The sequence below is a fragment of the Lissotriton vulgaris genome, chromosome 8, assembly GCF_964263255.1.
Source record: "Lissotriton vulgaris chromosome 8, aLisVul1.2, whole genome shotgun sequence".
NCBI lineage: Eukaryota > Metazoa > Chordata > Amphibia > Caudata > Salamandridae > Lissotriton > Lissotriton vulgaris.
The window spans coordinates 761,956,580-761,982,753 of NC_141696.1; positions in this window are offsets into that span (position 1 = coordinate 761,956,580).

The window sequence follows — 26,174 nt, forward strand, 5'->3', positions numbered from 1 at the left end:
CCATATACTCTTTATGGCTTTACTGCACTTACAATGTCTAAGAATGGACGTAGATACTGTAGGGGTACAGTGCTCATGCAACTGTACCCTCACCAGTGCTATGGTGCACCCAGCTAGAGGGGCGTCTTACCTATACCATAGGCAGTGGGTTGCAGGTATGGCACACAGGTGTGTGCGCTATGGCGACTCTTCATTTTTTTTTGCACCAAAACATGCAGCCTGCAACGGCAGTGTGTGTGTGTGTTAAGGTACAGGACCTCTAAGGGTGGCACAATATATGCTGCAATCATTAGAGGCCTTCCCTGGTCACAGTGCCCTTGATACACATGGTACCTTTTATAAGGGACTGCATGTGGCCCGAGAAGTGCCAATTGGTGTTACAAAGGTGCAGTTTTGGTAAAGAACAGAGGCCCTTGGAACCTGATTGGCAGGGACCCAGGACACATCATGTCAAAGTGCATCAGTAGTCTGGCAAAAAGTGTGGAGGGGATTACTGCAAGAGAAACCCACTTTCTTAAATGTGTGTCATGTTAGAATATCTTTCTTCTAAAATCATCATGTAAGCCTTTTCTATGGGTCGCATTAAACTGGTTAGATTGTCTTTGTATGCCTTTACACTATCTATAGGTCAGCTGGGAAAGAAATTGTACCAGGCTGTATCCATTTCCTTTGCTTGTGAGTGTAAGTTTGTGCTTTCCATTAATGTACTTGGGAACGTATTAGCTCATGATTAGAGTAAAAGTACTCAAAATGTCCTCTCCTATAAACTAATGACAATAAGATACTGCAAGAAATAGCACAGGATAAAGGTATGCTATGGTAGGAAAACTCTTCCGACACCGGTGCAGATAAGTATGTGCAGACGTAGCAATCTTTTCCGTTCATTGCGTTAGTTGATTCTTGTACTAACCTAGATTCGACGTTAGTAGAATAATCATTCTTCTTGTAGCTTACAAATGAGTAACCAAAGGGATCTTCCCTAGCACTGTAAGGATGGAAATTAGTAATGTGGGGGGCGTGGCTTGGATGCCGAGGAGGTAGGCAGCGTGAGCTCGGAGCTCCGTGCTCGATCCCGGAAAATATCCTGAATATCTGATCGGACCCCGATGTAACCAGTATCATCCGGTACTGGAAGGCACTGCGGAGGGCCCGGGGCCCACGGAAGTCGACACCGAGCCATTCCACAGCGATAGTTTGGCTTTGAAAGTTGGACCCAGGCGAGAAGTCGCGGACCCCAAAATGGCGGCGAGGGCATGAGGCTCTGAAGCGACGGAGACATCTGCCTGGAGACCTGCTAAGGACTGCTCCCTGGTGACACAGGGGTGTTGACGGCTGCATCGCGCCTCTCCCCCCAGGTGCTGAGTGGACCTTGGGCGCGCCCTCGGGCGGTGACTGGGGACTCCCCCTGGTAGGGGCGACGACAGTGCGATAGTGACCCAGCAGCGAGAACCCTGGGCCCCTGGCACGACTGGCGCCGGCCGGGCTGCGATCACTCAGTGTTTCCTGCATCTTGGAGATAACTTCGGACCTGGGAGCCCTGCTGTGGGGTGGAACCCAACGGCAAACGGAGGACGTCCAGGACAGTGCCCGAAGGCCACCGAACGAGCCGGCCCAGATGGGGAAGACGAAAGGGAAGGGAGATGGCGCGACCGATACTGAGGCCGCGGAGGGAGCGGAGCGAGACCAAGCGGCATTGCAGCGGATGCAGGATCGTATCCTGGAGGCCATCGCCACCACAAAGGACGCCCTGCAGCAGGATATAGCTCAGGTGGCGACGGGTTTGGGCCTCCTGAAGGCCGACCATGACAAACTTAAGGACAGAGTGAAGTCCGTGGAGACCACGTTTAAAGAATTAGCCCCGGGCCAAGCCACAATGAAGGCCCAGATGGCGGACGTGATGGATCGTCTGAAGGTGCTAGAAAGGAGGGCCGAGGATGCGGAAAACCGAAACAGGCGCAACAACGTTCGCCTAGTGGGCCTGCCGGAAAAAATCGAAGGCGACGACATGGTGGGCTACCTTGATAATTGGTTGCGGACGGAGGTGGCACCGGAAGGATTGTCCCCCTTCTTCTCCCTGGAGCGGGCACATAGAGTTCCAGCGCGCCCGCCAGCCTTGGGCCTTCCTCCTCGCCCAGTGGTGTTTAAGTTGCTCCACTACCGGGACAGAGACTGGCTCCTACAGAGGGCGAGGGAAGTGGGGCCGTTTCAAGTGGATAACAACAGAGTCACCATGTTCCCGGACTATACATTTGAGACGCAGCGGCTCCGGGCAAACTTTCTGTCCCTCAAACGGGAGCTCCGCCAGGAAGGCATTAAGTACTCCCTGTTGTTCCCTGCCAAGCTACGAGTGGTGGTGGATGAGAAAACATTATTCTTCACGACCTCTGCGGACGCCTGGGACTGGTGGGACACTTACAAAGCGGGTACGGATGGTGCTAAGGCCAGGGAGGAGGAGGCTAAGGTGGCGCAACCGGTCAGGCAATCCCAACGGATCAGGAGGAACCGCAAGAGGACCGGAAAACCATCGGTGTCGCAGACGGAGGCGGAGAGGCAGGCGGCACTGCAGGCGGTAGTGGACTTATCTAGGACCGCCAGGAGTCGGTCCGGGAAGGGCACGGAATCGGAAGACCCGGGCACGGGCTCAGAGACTGGACAGTCGGAATTCGGTGGAGCCCGGGGCCCCATTGTGACGCCGCAGACTTCGGGGGAGATACTGGAGGCGTGTTGAACTGAACTGGTGGAGGGACCTCGTTGGTTGGACACCGGGGCACTGGGCCCGCAGCAATGGAACGTTATTGATTGAGGTTTTGGGGGGCTGTAAGGTGGGGGATTGTGGGATGGAGTGCACGGGGCTGATTTGTTTTGAGGTTACATTGCATTGAGCCACGCCTTACTGGCCCCTAAGGTCACCGCAGTGGGGACTGCTACTATTGCCGCCTTTCCTTGAGGGGTGGTCGGGAGTGTTGGTTTGGATGGGGGTACTTCCAGTTGAGGGGGGGCCTGTCCTGGGGGGGTGGGAGATGCGAGCAGTTGGGGTTGCTCGGGGGGTAGTTGTTGTTGGAGGGGTTCAGCTTCCTGTTTGGAGAGGGTGGGTGGGTGGACCCGTGGTCGCGGGACTTATGCAGACATTGTTCTTTGCTCTTTGGTCCGGTTGTGTAGGGGGGGATGGCTAGTACTGGGGCGCTGAAATGTGTGACCTGGAATGTGCGGGGTATGCAGTCCATGACGCGCAGACATAAAGTCCAGGCGTACCTCAAACGTAGGGGGGTTCATATAGCTTTCCTGCAGGAGACGCATCTTAACAAGAAGGAGGGGGCTGCTCTGCAGAGGCGCTGGAGGGGGCAGTTATTTTACACGACATTTTCGGCTTTTGCAAGGAGGCACTGATTTGGATACGGGCGGGGGTCCCCTTCCAGGTCTCGAAGTCAGTGGTGGACCCGGAGGGCAGATATGTAGCGGTGGAGGGGAGGCTGAGAGGCAGGGTGATATCTCTCTGCAATGTGTATGCTCCTAATGTAGACCTACCCGCCTTCTTGTCTACCATCTCGGGCAAACTGGCGGGTTATTTGGCAGGGCCGGTCCTTTTGGGGGGGGACTTCAACTCGGTTGAGGATGTGTTACTAGATAGATCCCACCCCCGCTGCGCGCGTCCCCAGTGCATAGGGTCGCTAAGCGTAGGTTGGAATGGCAGGAAAGCTGGACCCTCACGGATGCATGGAGGGCGTTGCACCCCACCACTAGGGACTATTCCTTTCACTCGCACCTACATGACCTGCACGTGAGACTGGATGCGTTTCTTTGCTCGGCGTGTGTGCTCCCCGCGGTGGGAGGGGCGGAATACTTGGCCAGGACGCTATCGGACCACAACCCTTTGTTGATATCTCTGGAATGGATGGTGACTGTTAACTGTGTGCCAACATGGCGCCTGCAACCTGACACCCTGGATGACTTGTTGTTCAGGGAGGCCCTGGGTGAGCGCATTGAGAGATATTTTGAGGTGAACAGTAGCTCGGCCTCCACTAGGGCGGTCAAATGGGATGCGTTTAAAGTGGTGGTGCGGGGACACTGTATTGGTCACACGGCAGGGGCTCGGAAAACACTGCTGGATGACTTAGATAAGGCTGAGACGCGGCTGAGGGACCTGGAGAAGAGGCGCCCGAATCACCCTGAGTTGCAGGAGGGGCTTAGCGGGGCACGGGAGGGACTGGCGGTAGAGCTAGAGCGGCTGCGCAGTTTTGATCACAAGGAGTACATGGCAAGGGCGCATGCGGAAGGTGATAAGGCGGGGTCGATGCTGGCTTGGCTTGCTAACCCCGTCCGGAGGGGTGTGCCGATCATGGGGATCCAGGAGCCAGGGGAGGAGCCCTGCCACACTCAACCCGGGATCCTGAATAAGTTTCGTGCTTATTATGAGGGGCTCTATGAGAGTGGTGGAACGGGAGGGGCGGACGAGCTTGAAGAATTTTTAGACGGGTTACAATTGCCGCGAGTGTAGGACTCGGAGGCGGAAGAGCTAGGTAGGCCCATCTCTCTTGGGGAAATAGGTTGTGCTGTAAAGCAGATGGCTAGGAATAAGACCCCGGGACTCGACCGACTGCCAATCGAATTTTATGGTAAATACCTAGAGCACCTTGCCCCACGGTTGCGCGAGGTGTACAACGAGGCGCAGGCGAAGGGCCGACTCCCGGGCTCCATGCGCGAGGCCCTCATGATCCCGCTCCTGAAACCGGGCAGAGAGAGTGCGGCTCTGTCCTCGTATCGTCCGTTGTCTATGCTGACGACGGACTACAAGATCCTCAGTAAAATTCTGGCCAACAGACTGCTGGTGCACATGACAAGCCTGGTTCACGGTGACAAGTGTGGTTTCATACCAACACGTAACACCACTCATAACATTCGTAGGCTCACGAGACTGATGGGTGCGGACTGGCCTGACGCCGTCTCCCCGTTTGTCCTCTCCATTGATATTGAGAAGGCATTTGACAGCCTTGAATGGGGGTACTTGTATGAGGTGATGCGTCGCTTCGGGCTGGGGGACGGATATATAAAATGGACCAAGGTCCTGTACACCGAGGCGGTAGCGAGGGTTCGGGTGGGCACACTGATCTCGGGACAGTACCCGATTAAACGTGGCACTAGACAGGGTTGTTCCCTATCCCCGCTCCTATTCGCGTTGGCGATGGAACCCTTCGCGGCGGAAGCCAGACTGGGCCGCCACTACGCAGGCTTATCATTTAGGGGGAGACCGCACTTCATATCCCTGTACGCAGATGACCTGCTGATGTTTTTGGCCGATGCGGGCCCCGAACTTCAAGGGGCGCGGCAGCTACTGGGGCAGTTCGGCCGGTTGTCGGGCCTGAGGGTCAACTGGCCTAAATCCTGTCTGTTCCCCCTGAGGCCGGATGAACCGTGCCCGCTCACTGCTCAGGAACTCCGGTGGGAGCCGTGCTGCCTGCACTATTTGGGGGTCTATGTTTACCATACCCCGTCCGACCTCCTGGATGGCAATATCACTCGCTGCATCAACGCTCTGCGGGGGTCCATGGACTTCTGGGCAACTCTGCCGTTGTCCTTGGCGGGTAGAATCTCCCTGCTTAAGATGATAGCACTGCCCAGACTTTTGTACTATTTTAGGACGCTCCCGGTGTGGGTCCCGAGTTCTGTTTTCAAACGCCTAAGGTCATTGGTCATAGCCTTTTTGTGGGGCACGGGAAGGAGGCGCATAGCGCTCGACAACCTGTTGCGCCCCAAAGATGATGGAGGGATGGCGGTGCCGGATTTTGAAGGATACTACTTGGCCGCGCAGCTGCAGACCTTTACTCAGGAGGTGGCGAGGGTGTATAGAGGCCCCGAGGACGCGAGGATGGAAGGTACCCCGCGACATGTGCTGGCATATATTACGCTGCACCAGAAGCTCCGGGTGGGGGACCTAACGGCCGAGGAGCAGACGTTCCGGCTTTGCTGGGACCGGGCCCGTAAGCGGGCGGGTGTCCGCTTTATGTATGCCCCCGAAATTCCGCTGGGGATGGTCACCGCCCTCCCGCATGGAGGCGACTGGTCGCGCTTACTAGGATGGGAGGAGGCGGGAATACAAATGTTGGGTGACCTTTACGAAGATGGGGTGTTGCTGCCGTTCCAGGGCCTGCAGGAGCGATTTGACCTTCCGAGGGGCGACTACTTGCTGCACGCAGCAGTCACAGGCGCCATGCAAGCTCACTGGGGGGAAGGGCTGCAGGAGCCAGGCACCTCGATGGCCTGCCAGTACACCATGATGGCGGCGGGAACCTTTAAGGCTGTCACGTGCTTGTACGCTAGGATGCAGCGGGAGGCCTTGCAGCCTTTGGCGGCCCTAAAGGCCAAGTGGGAGCTGGACCTTCAGGTGGAGATACCAGACACGACCTGGGGCCAGTTGCTAAGGCGGGCACGGAAGAGCTCGAGAAATGCCAGGTTTCAATTGATTCATTTCTATATCATCCACAGGGCATACCTCACCCCCGGGAAAATCCAACAGTATTTTGGGGCGACCGACGCTGCCTGCCCCAGATGTAATACAGTTGGGGCGGATTTGTGCCATATGCTGTGGGATTGCCCCTCTCTGGGAGACTATTGGCAGGAAGTTGGGCGGGCCCTTAACGTCGCGACAGATAGGGATATCCAGTTTACCAAAGCGGTCGGTGTCCTCCACTGGTTCCCGCACACGCCTAGGAACAAGATGACTAGTAAATTTATGGACTTGGGGCTTATTCTGGCCAAGCGGGAGATCACAAGGAACTGGAAGTCCAAAGCGGGGCCCACGTATAAAAGATGGTATGGGGAATGCCTGAGATGGGCCGCGTGTGAAAGTACCTTACGGTACCAGATGGCATGGAGGTTGAATGATGAGAAAGCTCTGGAAAGGGCGACTGCATGGGAAGTGATGGTGCAGGCGCTCCGGGATGTGGACGATGAGGGGCAGGATGATGAGAGCGAACTGGACGGGGCGGACCCCATCACTACACAGGAGAACACACATTAGTGAAAGATTACTTCCTCCTGCATCACACCGGACACTTCAACACTGTTAGTCCAGCGCAGAGCGACCACGGGGGAGGGTGGGTAGGAGGCTGCTTTGGAGGGACGTTGGGGTACCGAAATTTGGGGAGGGGGAGGGGAGAAAACAGCAAAAGCAACCCAGGGTTATTTGCTTAAGGAATCGATTAGGCATTGTAAGGAGCTACAAGAACTGGGCAGGGATGATGTCAACCGCGCCAAGGCTGAGGTGACCCCCCGAATGGAGATCGAATGGTTCATACTAAGCCTGTGCATGTTATATTGTAACTGACAACTGTATTGTCTGTACATTTATATTGGTGATGCAATAAAAATGATGTTAAAAAAAAAAAAATGGAAATTAGTAATGTTCCTGTCTTTAAGCTCTGATTGTGGTGCAGAGTAAAATCCTATCAGTTCTATAGGGATCATTATTACAGTTATTAACCCAATTGAACCCAAAATATATTTACATTTATTTCTAATGCATCACATTCTCTGTGTCAGTTCAAAGCACATGGTCAATAGCTTGTGATGAAGTTTAGTATATAGTTTCTTTAGTGTGGTTATTTATTTATTTATCTTCTTTCTTCTTCTGCTAAGCTCCTATTCCAGACAATCCTTAACCCTACTCTGCATTCTTCTACAATTTTAGCCCTATGCTTCTGTAACTTTCAGCTTGGACCTAGGTTAGTTTTCTGTAAAATAACAAACTAAAATAACAAATATCTAATGGACACAGTTCAAATCTCTTCCTTTTTCTGTTTGTTCACTGATTTTTCTCAATAAAAGATTCCCTTCACTTTATTTTGTTGTCCTTTTGGGGAGGTTTAAACAGTTCAGGGTCACATTGCACATGTCATCCAATGTAACGTTCAAGGTAGTGTTCACAAAGTCCGACTATTCAGGTGCTGAATACCTCTGAAAGGCACTCAGGGCCAGATGTAGGTAGCCTAATACCGGTCGGTAACAGCCGGAAATCAGTAATTTAGGCTGTTACCGACCGGTATCCATGAAATGAGATATAGGAGCATATTATTTACCGAATCGGAAAACATGAGCCGGTAAAAATCTGACTCGGTAAATATGAGTCGGTATTTTTACCGAGGCGGAAAATACCGAATTCATAATTACCGATTTCTTATTTTCCGAATTGGTAAATAAGAAACTGTAAAAAATGGCCATGGAGATGTAGGAAAGCTCAAAAATACCGAATTCACAGAAATTCGGTATTTATGGGTCGGTATTCACCATGGATTGAATGCAGGTGGTAACCAGGTGAAGGCCATAAAAAGAGTCCCAAAATGCACCTGTGGAACCATAATGGCGGCTTTCTACGTCATAGCAAGGCGGCAAAGACTACAGGCAGCAGAAGAGAGAGAATGGCAAAGGGAGGAACAAGTGTACAGGCAGAGGATAACACTGTTCCAACTGACAGAGCCTGAAATACTCCAGAGGTACAGGCTACACTCCGACACCATCCAGGACTTGATCAGGGACCTACACCCACTCCTGGAGCACCCAACACCCAGGGCCCACGCCATCCCACCCCATGTCCAGGTGCTATGTAGCTTACACCTGCTGGCCTCTGGGAGCTATCAGAGTGTGATAGCTGCAGTGGGTGGTGTGTCCCAGAGCTGCCTGTCCCGCTTCTTCAGGAGGTTTCTTGACGCCATGATGCAGAGGATGGAGCATTACATTTCATTCCCTGATACACCAGCGGAACTAGCAAAAACCAAGACAGACTTCTATCACCTGGCACACTTCCCTCACGTGATAGGCTGCATTGATGGCACCCACGTGCCACTCTGTCCACCTGCAGCCACAGAGCACATATACAGAAACCACAAGTCAACGTACTCCATCAACGTACAGGTCATATGCAACGCAGGGAACATCATCACAGACATCGTTGCGAAGTTCCCTGGAAGTACCCATGATTCGTACATATTCCAGAATAGTGGAATATACACACGCCTACTTGCCGGGGAATTTGGAAATGGATACCTGCTAGGTAAATCACATTGACACACCATGACACTCACAGCAGATCTATGTATCATGTACATGCAATTAATGTCATTCTTTTCCCCCCTAGGTGACAGTGCATATGCCCTGCGGTCCTTTGTGCTCACCCCCTACCTCAACCCATCCACCAGGAGTGAAAGGCGGTACAATGTGGCTCACAGATCTACACGCAACGTTGTGGAGCGCACATTTGGACTCCTTAAGAGGAGGTTTCGCTGCCTCCACAAGAGTGGAGGGGCACGCCAGTACACCCCAATCGTCTGCTGTAAAATCATTGCGACCTGTGCAATGTTACATAATCTCGCCACCAAGGAAGGCACAGAGGTGGAGATCACACATCATGAGGACATTGATGATGACACAGAACTGGCAGAGCCCCATGGTACAGTAGCAGCAGCAGCTACAGATGGGAGACTGAGACGGGAAGAGGTCACACAGCAATATTTCGGAGTGAGTAATGAGACACAGCCAGGCAAAGTTCATGACGTACGTAGTTTAATATTCACTACGCAATTGCATTGATAGCACACATTGCTCACACGATATTAAAATGTCCATAACTGTGTTGACACGGTTAACACCACCGTGACCTGTTCCTTGGGTGGAGGGCATAGTCAATGTTTACGGCCACGGACAACAGGGCGGGACTGCTGTGGCTGTGTGTCAATGTTCTCGGTGTGGCCTGTATCAGTTGCCTGACGCCTGCCGCTCCTATGTACTTCTTGTACAGGAGTGCTTGCGCCACTCCTGCTGGTGGACTCCTCACTTTCCCCCACACATGTGTCACCCCGAGTGGCAGTCTGTTGTGCGAGCATGAGCTCCATTGCAGAGGTCATTCTGGACATTCCCACTGATAAATTGCTGCAGCACTGCACAATGGCATCCTGCATCGCCACTGACCGTCTGCACAGCACGGTGGTAGCAGTTGCAAATCTGTTCAGGGCTTTTGTCTGCTGTGGCACATCAACACGAGCCTTGCGTCTCTCCAAATGGTCCCTGTCCAACTTGTCACACAGGACAGTCATGCACTGTGTTATGTCGGACATGCCAGACGCCATTGACTGCATGCTCTCGGATATGTCTCCAATGCCCTTGCCTATTACATCAAGCTTGTTGTTTGTTGTGCGTGCCTGCCTCTGAACCCCCATCATTGCTTTCGCCTGCAGGCGCTGTACTTTGACCATTGTGGCCTCCAGTCCGCAGACGACCCCCTGATCCTGACGCACATCATCTGCCTCCCGTGGCCTTCGTCCTCGGACACTGGCTCGCAAAGCTGTGGGAGTGGGCAGCTGCTCAGTGTTGGCTGTATCCTGTGTGAGGATGGCCATGTCACCCTCCTCCTCCTCCTCCTCCTCCTCCTCCTCCGATGTTTCCAGTATTCGGCGAGGGGGCACATCAAGGCGCCTTGCCCTTTCCAGCACTGGGGATGGTGTTGTGGGGGTGGGGGACTGTGCAGCCGCTCCTGACTCCTGACTCCCAAATAACAGAGGGGACTGTGGCTGTGGTGCTGTTGCCTCCTCAGGTGACTTGGCTGCCTGCTCTTTGTCCTTCCCTCTGTGTAATGTGCTGGGTCCAGCTTCTTCCCTCCTCTTCTCCCTGTCCTTTGCTGTGCTGCACATTGACTCTCCTGTGGACAGACATGGACATTGTGTCAGTGGAGTGGTTCACCTGTGTCTCATGATTAAACACACTACTATTGCACATTTGCCTGTCTCTCAATTTGCCTATGCTAGTAGTCTGCTGCTTCCCTTGCTGCATGGCATGCAGACTGCTTAGAGGTATCTACCCATGACTACATTTCCCATGATGCATTGCAGGACATTGGTAAAACCTGTTCTGGAGTATGATGTAGGCACACAGAGTGTGTGAGGGAATAGGTAAATGGAAAAATGACAATGTACTTGCATCTTACCTTGTTTCTTTGCAGCTCTTGCAGAGCTGTCTGCGTCCCCAATGCCGTGGATGCATTCAGGCTCAAGGGTGGATTCCACCAGCTCCTCTATGTTGGTGAGTCGTGGGGCTCGGTTTCTTCCTCCCCCTGTTGCAGCACATTCCCTGCAGTGGGCAGCTAATTTCTTTTTAGAGATGATGCGGATGTCATACCACCGTTTTTTCAAATCTTCTAGTTCACGGTGGGTGACACCAATGGCATTTACCTTGCCTTGTATGTCTATCCAGGTGCTGCGCTTGATGGCCTCAGCTTCATGCAGTGATTGCTTCCCAAATATCTTGCTGTAATTTCTCACAACCTCTGCAACAAGCACCTGCAGTTCTTCATGGCTGAACTTCTGCTTCCTTTTGCGCTCTGCAGCATCCTGACTCTCAATGGTGCTGTGTTGGTTAGCTCAGGGAAGCCTGCTCCTCACTCTGTCCTCCTGCTCTCCTGACTGTTGGTTTCTGCTCCTGCATGGGCGTGGCCAGTCCCAGGTACTGGGGAGGGGTGCTTGATTCTGATTGGTTGATTCCCCAGTACCTTAGGGATTGGGTGTGGTTGGAGTTCCTGATTGGTTCACAGGCTCACATGTTTGTCAGTTTCGAATTTCCGATTCGGAATTTACCGATTTGGTATTTACCGATTCTGTAAATTCCGATTCGGTAATACCCATTCATTCCTATGGGCCATGGGCCCGTTGGAATTTATGGGTTTTACCGAATCGGATTTTACCGACTCGGTATTTACCGATTCGGTAAATACCGATTTCAGATACCGAGTGATTTCGAATTGGTCATTTTTACCGATTTTTTATCTACATCTCATTTACCGATTCTGAAATACCGATTCGGTATGACTCAGTATTTTAGAATCAGTAAATTACATTTACCTACATCTGGCCCTTGGTGCTCAATATGTTCAAGTTATGTGTGGCAACGTAAGTGAGAAAGTGAACAGCGACGGACGGCGCAGGGCGAGCAAAGTGAAATATTTACAGTGAATGGCTCAGAATTTTGCTAATTGGTTCACAAGGAATTAGGATTGGGTATGCCTTTTGGGGGGCACATACGGTCCAGTTCTCTGTTCTTTACGGTCCTGATAAAAACCTGGTATTTTCCATCTCTGATGGAAACATAAAGACCAGCACACATATAGAGATACTTTTGGCCTTAATTACCCTCACAGTATCTCGCCTCACCCTTTTAATATTGTCCAGTTACTTGTAAATAAAATTTATCTTCCCACTAAGTTAAACCAGGACAATTTTTAACACACCTTTTTTTGCACCTACACTCACAACCTGCTCCACTGTATTTCAGGTGTTGTAGCACACCCTGGTGACGCTAGGCCGCCAGGGTGGACCCCAATGATGAAGCATGTCACCACTAGGATGGTGAGTGAGGGGTTTTTAACAAAAGGATGAATTTTTTCCTTTTGTTAGCCAACCACCCCATTAGGAACTCTCTTGGTCCTCTAATGGTGGTACTCCTCTCTAACCTTAGAAATATCCATATCATGCAGAGGTTGCTGATCCTTAAAGCCCCCTGCACCACTTGGCTCGGTACTGAGTCACTCATTGTCATCTAGACCACTCAGTGCTTCACATCTATTATGCATTACAAAAGTCGGGGCGCAGTAGGGGTACGAACTTTGGTTGGGCCTCTCAGTTTGAAAATCCAATGCGCCCTTGTGATCTTGGTCAATATACCTCAGGTGGCGATAAAAAAAAACAATGGGCGTATTCTCATAGCTGCAGGCTCGACAGGTATAATCCCTGACCTATTAAGAATACTTCCTGCACTACTGGCATTTCAAAAATTGATTATAACACACACATATAATCTATTGCCAATGGGCAAATCCACCCTACTCTCCTTGTGAGCAAGATCTTGTTGACTCTAGGGTGAATAGGTCTTTTTTGCTTAACCAGTGAACCATTTTGTGAGTCAAGCATTCTGTGGTTTCCATAGACCCTTCATTAAGTGGAGTAACATTAACCAAAATTACCACATATGGACAATTTGCGGTGGTAGATTAATAGTAACTAGGTCTTGTGGGGGTGAATTCTTCTCAGTGCTATGAGGTTATTGGTTAGGACCTTGGTGAGGTACTGTCTTCCGCCTACCCCTAATAGCATTACTGCTGGATTTAGATACATCACTGGTCCTTATCACATCTGGTCTGGATCCAGTGGCTCCTTCAAACTGTGGGGCTGGCCACAAGGGATTACACTCAGATCCTTACCTAATTTTCTACGATTCTCAACCTGTTGGAATCCAACACCCTCATTAACTTTTTTCATTTCTTCCTCCACCCTACTCAGCCTTTCTTTAAGTGGATTTACTATTTTACTAACAACAGTAGATAATTTGTCCAAAAAGCGTGTCCAAATTTGTGAGTCCACTTGATTGTGGTCTTCAGAGCCTTCTCCCAATGATATGAGCTCATCTGGGGTTCAGGGGGTGATCGGGGACTTTTGCTTCCGTTTGGCGGCTGATTTTTAGGCTCTAGTCAGGACTCTTTCTGTCCTTATAGATGTCACTTCCGGGGTAATGTGTAGCGGTCCCTGTTCGCCTCTGGTTTTTGTTGGAATCTGGTCATTGTGGGCACTATCAACTCATACTTGTTCGACTTGGTCTATTTGTTCGTTCACCATAGCCTCGCCAATATTTACAGTATTTATGCTAGTAGCGCATCCCCTCTCATCAGACCCTTCGTCGAGGCCCAATAAGGTGATCGACAGGCGCCATATCAATTTCTTAAGTTACAGCTCCTTCAGCAACTGCCTGATAGCTGTCAATGGTGGTGGGCCGCTTGGGTGTATTTAATGGGTCAGTCACTAGTTGCTTACTAGCCAAAATATTTTTCCAGCCCATCTCTTAAACACGTAGCCCCTAACTGGGTCAACAGGTATGTTTAATTAAAACTTGCTCTCCTTTGCGACTTTGTTGTTTCAAGGACACAAGCACTGCAGGGGTGTATAGGGGTTAGGTGACAAATCCTAAGATTAAACAGGTAATGTGTGTTTCTACTCACAGTTTGATGGTACAGCCTGCTGTGTTTTCACTCTGCATATCACGGACAAGGGCCGAAAAACCAAGGGAGGTGGCCCTGCCCTGCCTCTTCCTGGCATAGGACAGGCCCGCCCGTGTGCGTCCCGCGCTGTGGGAGTGCTGGCGTTATGATAAATGCGCTGGGAGGGTGTCGTCACCTCCTGTGCCGTGTGCTGCTGGGGGACTGGGTCCCACTACAGCCAGCCTGGTGCCTCGTGGAGTTGTTGATGGTACTGCCCTCCGGTATTGGCCCCCAAATGAAGTAGGTACGAGCGTTGGGGCTCACAAGCCCTTACAAATAATTCATTTCAAATTCTGGACCTGTAGAATTAGTTGCATCGGACTGCCTGCTGCTGTGGCCTGCTGTGCGCTCCACAAGACTGCTTTGCTGCACCTGGAAGTACTGCTTTGCTGCCCAGACCCTGCCTTGAACCAATTCATCAATTGAACTCAAGACTACCTGACCCACACCAAGGGCCAGTGTCTGGCCTCCTGATCGGAGCCTTAGGGACAGAAAAGGCTCAAGCCATCTTGAACCTATACCTGGACCTGGCCTGAGTGAGTCCTAACCCCCTTAGTGATGTCCCTCTTGTTTTTGGACCTTTGGTGGTGGTGCTTCCTAGACCCTTGATGGTGATACTAAGAGTGCCCAGATAGCAAAATCCAAAATGTGGGATTTAAAAATGTTTGGTTAAGAACTAGTGTGAGAATGGAGAGAAGTCCTGGACTAACCTGCTGTTCTGTCCTCCCAAGGTGCATCAACGGTTGGCCTGAATTTAAGCAGCTCCTGCTATGTTTTTCTCTGCAGCAGTAAATTATTTGGCAAAGGGGTATATGGTCTCCTGGAACTCTTGTCAAATACAGGCTCCCACTTCGTCCTGCTGGTGGTTTTCGGCTTCCATAAAAGAGAATAAGTCCGAACATAGAAATGTTCACTGCGACTTTGTCTACCTGCTCCATAACGATGATGCCTCATCCTCGGACACCACCTACAGCCTTGCCCCGCTGAACTTTATCTTCTCAAAACACTTTTCTTCAAAATTTCTTCTAGGTCCGAAGGTAAGCTCCAGCTAGATCCAATCCACTCTTTGTATCCGACCAGTGTTCCATTGCGGTCAGGTATATATTTTGACTATTAAATGCTATTGGTTCTCTGAGCCTGTGCAGGGCGGGTAGCATGCTTATTGCCAGGAAGGCGGATATATGATGTTACAACGCGTCCTTTTACAACGCATACCATGACCACGGATCCATTACAACGCAGGTCATGTTACAACGGATCCCATTACAACGCAATTCACAACAACGCAGGTACTATTACAACGCAATACCATTACATCGTAAGTATAATTACAGGTAAGTAAATAAAATTAATATTTAAAGTAAATAATTATTAATGTATTATTAATTTAAATTATTTATTATTAAAAAAATAAAACATATTAATACAATTAATTTTAATTTTTAAAATTGTAAATATATATTAAAAATAACCCTGTTCCCCAAAACCCAACCCCAGCCCTAAAACCTAAAAATACCCCTGTACCCCAAAACCCAAACCCAGCCCTAAAACCTAAAAATACCCCTGTACCCCAAAACCCAAACCCATCCCTAAAACCTAAAAATACCCCTGTACCACAAAACTCAAACCCAGCCCTAAAACCTAAAAATACCCCTGTACCCCAAAACCCAAACCCAGCCCTAAAACCTAAAAATACCCCTGTACCCCAAAACCCAAACCCAGCCCTAAAACCTAAAAATACCCCTGTACCCCAAAACCCAAACCCAGCCCTAAAACCTAAAAATACCCATGTACCCCAAAACCCAAACCCAGCCCTAAAACCTAAAAATACCCCTGTACCCCAAAACGCAAACCCAGCCCTAAAACCTAAAAATACCCCTGAACCCCAAAACCCAAACCCAGCCCTAAAACTTAAAAATACCCCTGTACCCCAAAACCCAAACCCAGCCCTAAAACCTAAAAATACCCCTGTACCCCAAAACACAAACCTAGCCCTAAAACCTAAAAATACCCCTGTACCCCAAAACGCAAACCCAGCCCTAAAACCTAAAAATACCCCTGTACCCCAAAACCCAAACCCAGCCCTAAAACCTAAAAATACCCCTGTACCCAAAAACCCCAAAAAAGATAAACTTACCTATAATTATACTTACGATGTAATGGTATTGCGTTGTAATAGTATTTATTTATTTATTTATTTACTGGCATTTTTAGAGCGCAACCAAATACCCGTGGGTGTCTCGGCGCTAAACTGCAGTAATGTCTATCCTGAGAAGTAGGTACGGAGGGCTGAGGATGTGAGTTACTGGTCAAATAACCACGTTTTTAGTTGTTTCCTGAACTGTAGGAGTGAGGAGCTGGATTTGACGTAGTAAGGTAGGGAATTCCAGATCTTAGAGGCTGCAGCAGGAAAGCGACGGTCGCCCCAAGTAGCTGTTCTACTGCGTGGAGTGATTAGTTGATTGAGTGTAGAGGAGCGGAGTGTTCTGACTGGATTGTAGGGTTTTAGTTGATCTTTAAGGAAGCGAGGTCCCTGGTCCTGCATTACTTTGTAGACTATACACATGGCTTTAAACTTTATCCTATTTTGGATAGACAGCCAGTGATAGGTTCTCAGGGTATCTGAGATGGGGGTGAATTTGGGTTTTTTGGATAACAGGCGAGCAGCCGCGTTTTGTACAGTCTGAAGTTTTTTGGTGACTCTTTTTTGTGCATTTAGAAGGAGGCCATTGCAGTAGTCAAGGGAGGTAAGAACCAGAGATGTAACCAGGGTCTTGGCGGCCGTGTCAGGTAGAAAAGGCAAGATTTTTCTAATCATCCTGAGTTTGTAATGGGCCGTGGAAGCTACCTTGTTAGCATGGGTCATAAAGTTGAGTTGGTCATCAAACATGACTCCCAGATTTCTGGCCTTCGAGGCGGGACAAGGTGGGGTGCCAAAGGTCGATGGCCACCAGGCTGTGGGCCAAGATGGTGTGAGCTTGCCAAAGATGACCACCTCCGTTTTGTCGGAGTTTAGCTTTAGGCAATTACCTGCCATCCATTCACCTATCGCCGTCATACCAGCTTGGAACCGTTCGGCCACCTCCTGACCATCACCCTTGATGGCCAGTACCAGCTGCGTGTCGTCAGCGTATGAGGTTAGGCTCATCCCATGTGCTTTGATGACACTAGCAAGGTCCGACACGTAGATGTTGAAAAGTGTCGGACTTAGGGATGAGCCTTGAGGAACCCCACACGGTAACGACCGACTGGCAGATTGGAATGGGCCGAGAGAGTGACCGCCTGGGTTCTGTTAGCCAGGAAGGAAGTCAGTAGATCTTTCGCGGTGGACTGGATGCCCATTTTTTCGACACGGTTGACCAAGATCTTGTGGTCAACCGTGTCGAATGCTGCAGAAAGATCTAGGAGCACCAGCAGGGCTGTCCCTCCCTGGTCCCGGATGGTTCTAATATCATCCGCTGCCTTAATGAGAGCGGTTTCCGTCCCGTGGTATTTGCGGAACCCAAACTGGGTGTCATCAAGCAGGTTATTTCTCTCTATGTGGTCCGATAGCTGTTGGTTCATAGCTTTCTCCGTGATTTTAGCTAAAAAAGGGAGACTTGCTATAGGCCGATAATTTTTCAGCTCTTGTCTGTCCAGATTGACCTTTTTTAGTAAGGGCTTAATCAGTGTGTTTTTCAGGGCATCCGGGTAAGACCCGGAGCTCAGTATTGAGTTGCAGACATGGGTGATGACAGGAATAATGGTGTCTGCGACCGAGGTTAACACAGAAGTTGGGCAAGGGTCCAAGGCTGATCCTGATTTAACTGAATTCAGTATGGTCCTAGTTTGATCGGTGGTTAGGGGAGTGAAGCTTGTCAGAGGATTGCTCAGAGTGATCAGAGGAGGGGGGGTACTGGTAGTGCTTGGTTCTGAAGTAAAAGTTTGGTAGATGTTATTTACCTTCTCAAAGAAAAACTCAGATAGAGCATCGCATAGTGATTGCGATGGTGGAGGTGTTAAGTCTGGTGTGTTACCTGATAATGTTTTAGCTATATTATATAGCTGTTTACTGGAGTTTTTGGCTAATTCTATATGTTTAGAGAAGAAGAGCTTTTTTGCTGCTGTTATCATGGATTTATAAGTGGCTAGGGCCTTTTTGTATTTATCCTTACTTTCGCTATCATAATCTCGTCGCCAATGTCTCTCCTTGTTCCTTGTTAGTTGTTTTTGTGTTTTTAATTCTTTAGTGTACCATTGGGCAGTTGGGGTATTCCTATTTCTAGAATGGGATTTAGTTGGTACTAATTCCGAAGTGGCGACACTCAGCCATTCATGAAATTGATGTGTGGCAACACTGGGATCGTTGGATAGGTCTGGTTTGAGTTTAGTTAATAGTATGTTTAAGTTATCGTAATTTAAATCCTTCCAAGCTTTGAAAGGACCAGGCTTGAGGTGGGGGGTCTTTTTACTCAGCGAGTCTTTGATGGTCATGCTAAAGAATATGGCTGAGTGGTCTGTCCATGTCATTGGGAGAATGTCGGTCACATGTAGATTTTCGATGTTAGTGAAGATGCCATCTAACGTATGTCCTGCTTGATGGGTCGGGGCGTCAACCAATTGCCTAAGACCTATTAATTCTAGGTCTGTCGTGAGGGAGATAGTATCATTGTCGTATTGTTGCTCGAGGTAGAAATTAAAATCGCCCATAACCGTGGTGGACTCATCTGTGGCTATAGATTCAGTTATCGTCCCCAGGTTGGTCAGGAACGCTGCTCTGGACCCCGGAGGACGGTATAGGAGCACTCCCTTGAAACTAAAGGACGGAGAGAATTTTATTATAAAATGTAGGGCTTCGCATGACAAAGCCGGGATGGGAGAGGTACGAATTTCGAAATGATCTTTAATTATGATGGCCAGACCTCCACCTCTGTTTTTCACCCTGTCCTGCCTATGGACAGTGTAACCAGGTGCAACTGCCGTAACCAGGTCTGGGGCCGATGCCTCATCAGTCCATGTTTCAGTTACGTACAGTGCATCAAGATTGTGATCAGTGATAAGGTCGGCGATCTCTTGGCAGTGTTTAGGCAAGGATCGCGCATTGATGAGGGCCATGGTGATATGATTCTCCTTAATGCGCTTAGTGGCAGGAGTAGTGGTGGTACTGTTAGTAAAGTGAATGAGGGTATTGCAGTGAAGACAAATAAGGTTAGTACCTGTGGGCATGAGTGCCGGGTCAATGATGGTGCAGCGGGAGGCGGGCGAGGGGCGAAGTTGCAGCAAGGTGCTCCGCTGATACGGTAAGGGACAAGCAGGGGTCATGGCCCTGGGCCCGGTCCCGGCGCGGACGGGCGCAGACGGGCTTGCCTCTGGCGCGCCTCCGGCCCGCCGTCGGCACGCCCGCTGCGCTCGTCCGCTGCGCGGACGGGAAGCCTTCATCTTATATCCGGCGTGAGGAGGGTGGGAAGCGTCCTGCATCTCGAGCGCCACCCCTCCCTCACCCAAGATGGCCGAACCCTTCTCTCTAGGCGCCCCGGATACCAATGCGCTCTGGGAGTCGGTTCTAGTGGCCAGGGATCCGAGAAGTTTTTAATCAACTACCACATTAAATCCCTATATTACAAAAGGTATTAGAACATGTGCAGCAAGTTTTTTAAAATCAACTTCGTTGTTGTGAATAGCGTTGTAAAAGGATCCGTTGTAACATGACCTGCGTTGTAAAAAATCCGTGGTCATGGAATCCGTTGTAAAAAATCCGTGGTAACAGTTGTACACCCAGGAAGGCAGCACACTGTTTTTCAACAACCAGGACTCGTGTAACACGAGATTTGGTTGCATGGAAATCAGTATATATAGAAGTGCTAATGGTAGCACTGCTTACTTTTTGGTTCTTTGGGCCAAATCTTGTTTCAGAATGGATTCTTCTCCTGCAAGAGGCAAATCAATACAAAAAACAAAGAATGTAAAAGTTTTGAATTAAGACAATATTTTACAAATATCTAAGGCACAACTTAAACACATGATTAACCAAGTGGAAGCAGCGCTATCTGACCCACAAGCAATGAATGAGAAAGTTTCATAAAGATGAAGATCTTGATACTTTCTCTAACTGAACACATGTGCAAGGAACTCATTTTCAAAACTTGTTAGTTCATATAAGGGAGGTACTGTGATTTCTACAAAAAACCCAGGATGAGGAGTTTTTTTAGGCACAGTTCAAGGGGACTACAGTAGAGAATCATCGACTCCATGCTGTCATAAAGAAGATTGATTGCAAAGAATGGAGAGACATCGACAAGAAAAATGTACAGAGGGCTTCAAACTTTGCTGCACCAGTAAAAGCCCTCATAAGCCCCCGGAGAACATGTTAGAACACTGGACAGTATATTTTCGTTTCTCCAGTGCTATGAGTACGAAGTGCAGCAGAAGTTACTGCTCTTACCCAGGGAGGTTGTGACGGTCAACATTGTGTTCTTCCCAACTGTTTCCTTTGGTAATCCCTGTTGGTTTGGATGGGTGGCCAGAGGCATGCTTTGTACCTTGCATGACCCCGCACTCTAGAGCCAGCAATGCTCAGAGCTCCATGGTCTCGAGATGCTCAGAAGCTACATAGGGATTGGCGTATCTTAGCTCTGATTGGTTTCCAGGGCACCGCTGGCAGCGTCAGCACTAGTTGGCGGCTCTCGAGGCACACAAGCGCAGCAGTCCAGTACGAGGCAAAGCAATGATCTATGAGTCCAATATGAGGAACTAGATCTATGGCCAAAGTAACGTGCCTAGAAGTAGCCAAGCTTTCCACTGCAACAAGAAAGGATCCAGGCAAAATGATAGCCTGGCTAAATTAAACAGGAACCATGCATACAGACTTAGCAAGACCCAGAAGTAACAAACATAGATACACAACAAAGAACAACCATTTAGGTTTAGAATTGCTCCAAAACAAGTGGAGAGAAAGTAGTGGTAACCAGCAGAGCAGGGCGATAATCTCCCCCAATTGTAGCTCCAATTGTAGCAACTACCAATCAAGTGCAAGAGCTATTGGTTAATATACCGCAGACCTCACCACTATCTGCCCCAGTTCAGGCTCTAAGGGCACGATGCACAGAACTAACTTAAGACAAAATTCTAAACTTACTACCATTTTGGTATTCACAGAAGGCACATACTTATTTTAGTATTCACTGAAGGCACTTACTCATTTCGGTATTCACAGAAGTAAGGAGTCCTAACTTTACGACTCCTAAATGCCTTCTGTGAATAACGTAAGTCTTAATGTTAGGATTTTTCTCAGTTTAGGAATTGTAAAGTTAGGAGTCCTAATTTTACTACTCCTAAAATTAGAAAAATCCTAACTTTAAGACTTTCGGTATTCACAAAAGGCATTTAGGAGTCCTAAAATTAGGACTCCTAACTCACAAAATGAGTAAGTGCCTTCTGTGAATACCAAAATGAGTAGGTGCCTTCTGTGAATACCAAAATGAGTAAGTGCCTTCTGTGAATACCAAAATGAGTAAGTGCCTTCTGTGAATACCAAAATGGTTGTAAGTTTAGGATTTTTCCTCAGTTAGTTCTGTGAATCGGGCCCACAATTATGCACATAAGCCAAAATACAGTTGAGAAGCATCTGTAATTCCAGGAGGGAGAATTAGAGTCACTTTTTAAGGTTAAGGCTAAGCAAGACATTGACAAATACCCTAATCCTAATAATTCAGAACAGATTTTTCAAACTAACACCCACAATATGGAACAGCATAGCAGAGTTCACCCAAATCCAGGGCCAGACAGAGGATTAGTGCTGACCAACAGATTTCAGGTTCTGGGTCATGCTCCCATTGGGGACAATATAGAAGGGCAGACACAATCATCACCTAGGGAAGGAGGGCGGACAGAACACAAATCTCTACAGGGTGGTCAGATATAGAATGCCTATTACTCACACTAATTTCAGAATGCAATCACGCCAGAATACAAGGGGCTTGTGATAGCCTTGAGCTCAAAATGACTGACCTCATAAGAAACTATGCACCATGGAAGCTTCCTTAGAGGCACTACATGAGGAGGTAGAGACCAATCGCAAAGATATTCAGGTATAGAAACTGGAAGAAGAGAACTCTGAGAGAAGTTGGAATCCTTAGAAAATATCTCCAGGAGGATTATTTTAAGAATGCTAAACATTCCAGAAGGAGCAGAAGGTGGGAATGTGAAGGAGTATATCATAAACTTAATTTAGGAATGTATCCCCTTGGGTAATGTTAAGGACCTTGATCACAATCACGATATACAGAGGGTCCACCAGGGCTCTTTCAAAAGAAATCCAAACAAAGAGAAACCTAGGAAGATCCAATTTAATTTTCGTTTCTATTTATTAAAGAAGCTGACTCTCTTAGCGGCCTTGAAGACAAACAGATTTAAGAAAGACGAATGGTCCTTCTGTATTAGGTTGGATATTTCTAAGATGACCCAGAATCAGCAATGGGAGTTGGGGAAATACATTCAGGTGTTAGGTTCAGTAGGTGCCACCCCACACCTGAAATTTCCAGCTACTCTAAGGACAATATAGAATAACAAGATGCACAACATAAAAGAACCTCTTCAGGTTGAGAGCTCCTACGACAGATACAAATGAAACACTAGTAGACATCGGAGAGACGAGGCTCAAGAGTATGATGAACTACCCCTCATGGTCATTGGGAATGATCCCCAGGACTGCAAGGTGCAGGGGATACTAGGGAACCAACAAAACAAGTAAGTGTAAAAAGTAGTTTAGTTAGACACAAGGTGGGGAGCATGAGGGAGAAAATACTAAAACAAAGTCCTCATTTGCGATTAAAGGTACTAGGAAGAACAGGGAGAACACCAAACACTAAGACAAATGTACCAAGAATAAAATAACAGAATTAATTAAATAAGAAACACAGCTCGAGGGTTCAAACATGAAACATAAAAGGTCTTAGGGTATCTACTAGGAGGAGGAAAATTTTAGAATCCCAAAAACATTCAGGTAAAAACACAATTCTGCAGGAAATGCATTTACTACAAGAGGAATGCGAGAATATTCTAACAGGCCAAAAATTGATTAAATGTGCCTGCACAAATCAAAGATGTAATGTGAAAGGGGTGGCTATGCTTCTGAAAAATGCACCCAAGCACGGCTGAAAAATTACATTGCTGACCTTAGGGGAAGGTGGTTGAAAGCTAACATCAAAATTTGCGGAATAGGATATTCACTGATAGGTTATAATGGCCCAAACACCAATGATCCAACCTCACTCAGGGAGGTCTGTAATCAGTTAGTTGAGACCTGGAAGTACATTTTGATTGGCGGGGATTTTAATGAATTGTTGGATCCCGTCCTAGATAATTCCACCTCTAGATCAACAGTTAACTCTCACAAGATGGGGAAATGTATTTGTCATTTGATGAAGAATTTAGGCTCAGTAGATGCCTGGAGGCAGACAGCTGGACATAACATGGGTTTTACATATCACAACAATAAATATGGCAATGACTCCAGAATAGACTTCTTCTTTACAGACACAAAGTTGGGGAATAAACTAAAGGGAATAACCCACTAACTGAATCATCTCTCAGATCAATCCACAGCAAAGTTAGAACTCGCTCTTGATAGAAGTCCAACCCCTTCCAAATGAACCCTCGATAGGTCGGTATTTGGGGATCAAGGGATTATTCAGCCTTTGAAAAGGAACACTACAGATTTGTTTTTTACTAAATAGAGACCCAGCTCCCTCACATGTTATATATAAAGCTTGCAAAGCTTTAATTTGAGGGAGAATGTTAGATATGCAGCAAATAAAAGGAAGGAAATCAACCACAAATAAAGGACTTAGAGCTGAAAGTCGGAGAGATCTATAAGGAGTTGATTAACTGTAATGACACCCAACAGCAAATAGACTTAAACAATAAGATTAAAGAAACAAAGGGAGACTTAGTAGACTACCTGGAAGAAGTGGTGCAGAAAAGAGGAATGCTAGTATGCTGGCACGCTATGTTTATGTAGAGGGGTGCAGGAAGTTACTAGCCTGAAAGATTGGGGTGAGTTGCTCTAGAAATCTAATCAGAGAAATTGAAATTAAATAGATCAAAGGCTGTTGTCTAGATGACTCTGGGCCCGATTCACAGAATGAACTTACTACTTTTGGCATTCACAGAATGTACTTACTACTTTTGGTATTCACAGAATGAATTTACTCATTTCGGTATTCACAGAAGTTAGGACTACTAACTTTAGGACTCCTAAATGCCTTCTGTGAATACTGAAAGTCTTAAAATTAGGATTTTTCTCAATTTAGTAGTAGTAAAGTTAGGACTCCTACCTTTACTACTACTAAATTGAGAAAAATCATAATTTTAAGACTTTCGGTATTCACAGAAGGCATTTAGGCATCCTAAAGTTAGTAGTCCTAACTTTACTACTACTAAATTGTGAAAAATCATAATTTTAAGACTTTTGGTATTCACAGAAGGCATTTAGGAGTCCTAAAGTTAGTAGTCCTAACTTCTGTGAATACCGAAATGAGTAAGTTCATTCTGTGAATACCAAAAGTAGTAAGTGCATTCTGTGAATGCCAAAAGTAGTAAGTTCATTCTGTGAATCGGGCCCTTGGACACTAGGCGGGCCTTTGTTAATTTCTCCTAAGATCTATATACTAATGATTCAACAGCTCCAGAGTAACAGATAGATAACTGGCTGGAAGAGGATTCTCTCCCCTCATTAGACAAGGAACTGCAGCAGTACCTAAATCAAGAAATTACTATAGAAGAAGTAGAAAAAACATTTAGAGGCTTAATAAAGGGGAAGGAACCAGGCCCAGGCTCTAAAACACAAACCTATTTTCGACTAAACTATGACATCTCATATATGTGAAAGCCACTCCCTCAGTATCTTCATGGCATGAGGCAACAGTAATCATAATTGTAGACCAATATCTTTGCTTAGTAACAATTACAAGATCTAAACACAGACATTGGCAAAAAGGCTAAATAAAGTGATTGGAAGGCTTGTCCACAAAAATCAATAAGGTTTCATGAAAAACAGACAACTGTATGAACTGACCCATGACTCGGTAGTGCGATAGACATGACAATAGAAACAAACTCTGAATATTATGATAGTTGATGCCGCTAAGGCCTTTGGCAGACTTTCCATAAGCAGTTATCAAGCAAAGTGGCTCAGGAGATAATTTCCTCAAGGCAGTAAGATCTATTTAAAGAACACCAAGAGGCAATTTTCTAGTCAATGAAAGTTTAACACAGCAATTTCAAATTGAAAGAGGAATTTAACAAGGGTGTCCATTATCCCCTTAGTTGTTTGACTTATACATTGAACCACTTGCAAGAAGGATCAGGAAAGAACAGAAAATCCTTCCCTTTTAATGTCATGAGTGGATTAAAACGGAAGCACTCTACATAGATGACCTAATGATTTACACATGAGATTTCAAGAGTTCTTTACTTGGAATTTTAAACATTTTAAACAACTTTGGGAAGGTCTCTAGTTATTTGGTAAATAAAGATAAAACAGAACTTATGACATGGAACAACCCTTCTGACGATCCCTTGTAAAAGAAAGAAATTAGGTAGCTTGATGAAAGACCTGGATAATATGGCCCAAATAAACTTTAACAAACTTTTGTTGGAAACTAAAAAACTTTAACCTTCGTGGGCCTATCTTCTGCTCTCAATACTTGGCAGAACTAAGCAAATCAAAATGATGATCCTCCAGAAGTTTACTTTTATTTTTAGGTCATTACCTTAACACTTCAGGGCAGAGTGGTTAAAACAATTACAGGGGGAGCTGGGTAGCTTTATAAGGGCCAACAAGATTGTGATAATTGCCTGGAAGAAATTATGCAAAAAGAAAATAGATGTTGCATAGCCCTTCCAGACTTTTAGTTACACTGCTGGGCCTTCCAAATTCAAAATTTCAGGCTACTATTAACAAACGTTAACATTTCCTCAATACACCACGCCTTTACAAAAGATCTCTCTCAAGAAGGAAGCTACTTTCTCTTCAAATTTGTTTATCTGCAATATTTTAAAAATATTAGATGTTGGGTGCTGCATGCAAAATATGTATCCAAATTAGAAGGATTTGAGGAATCCCACATTA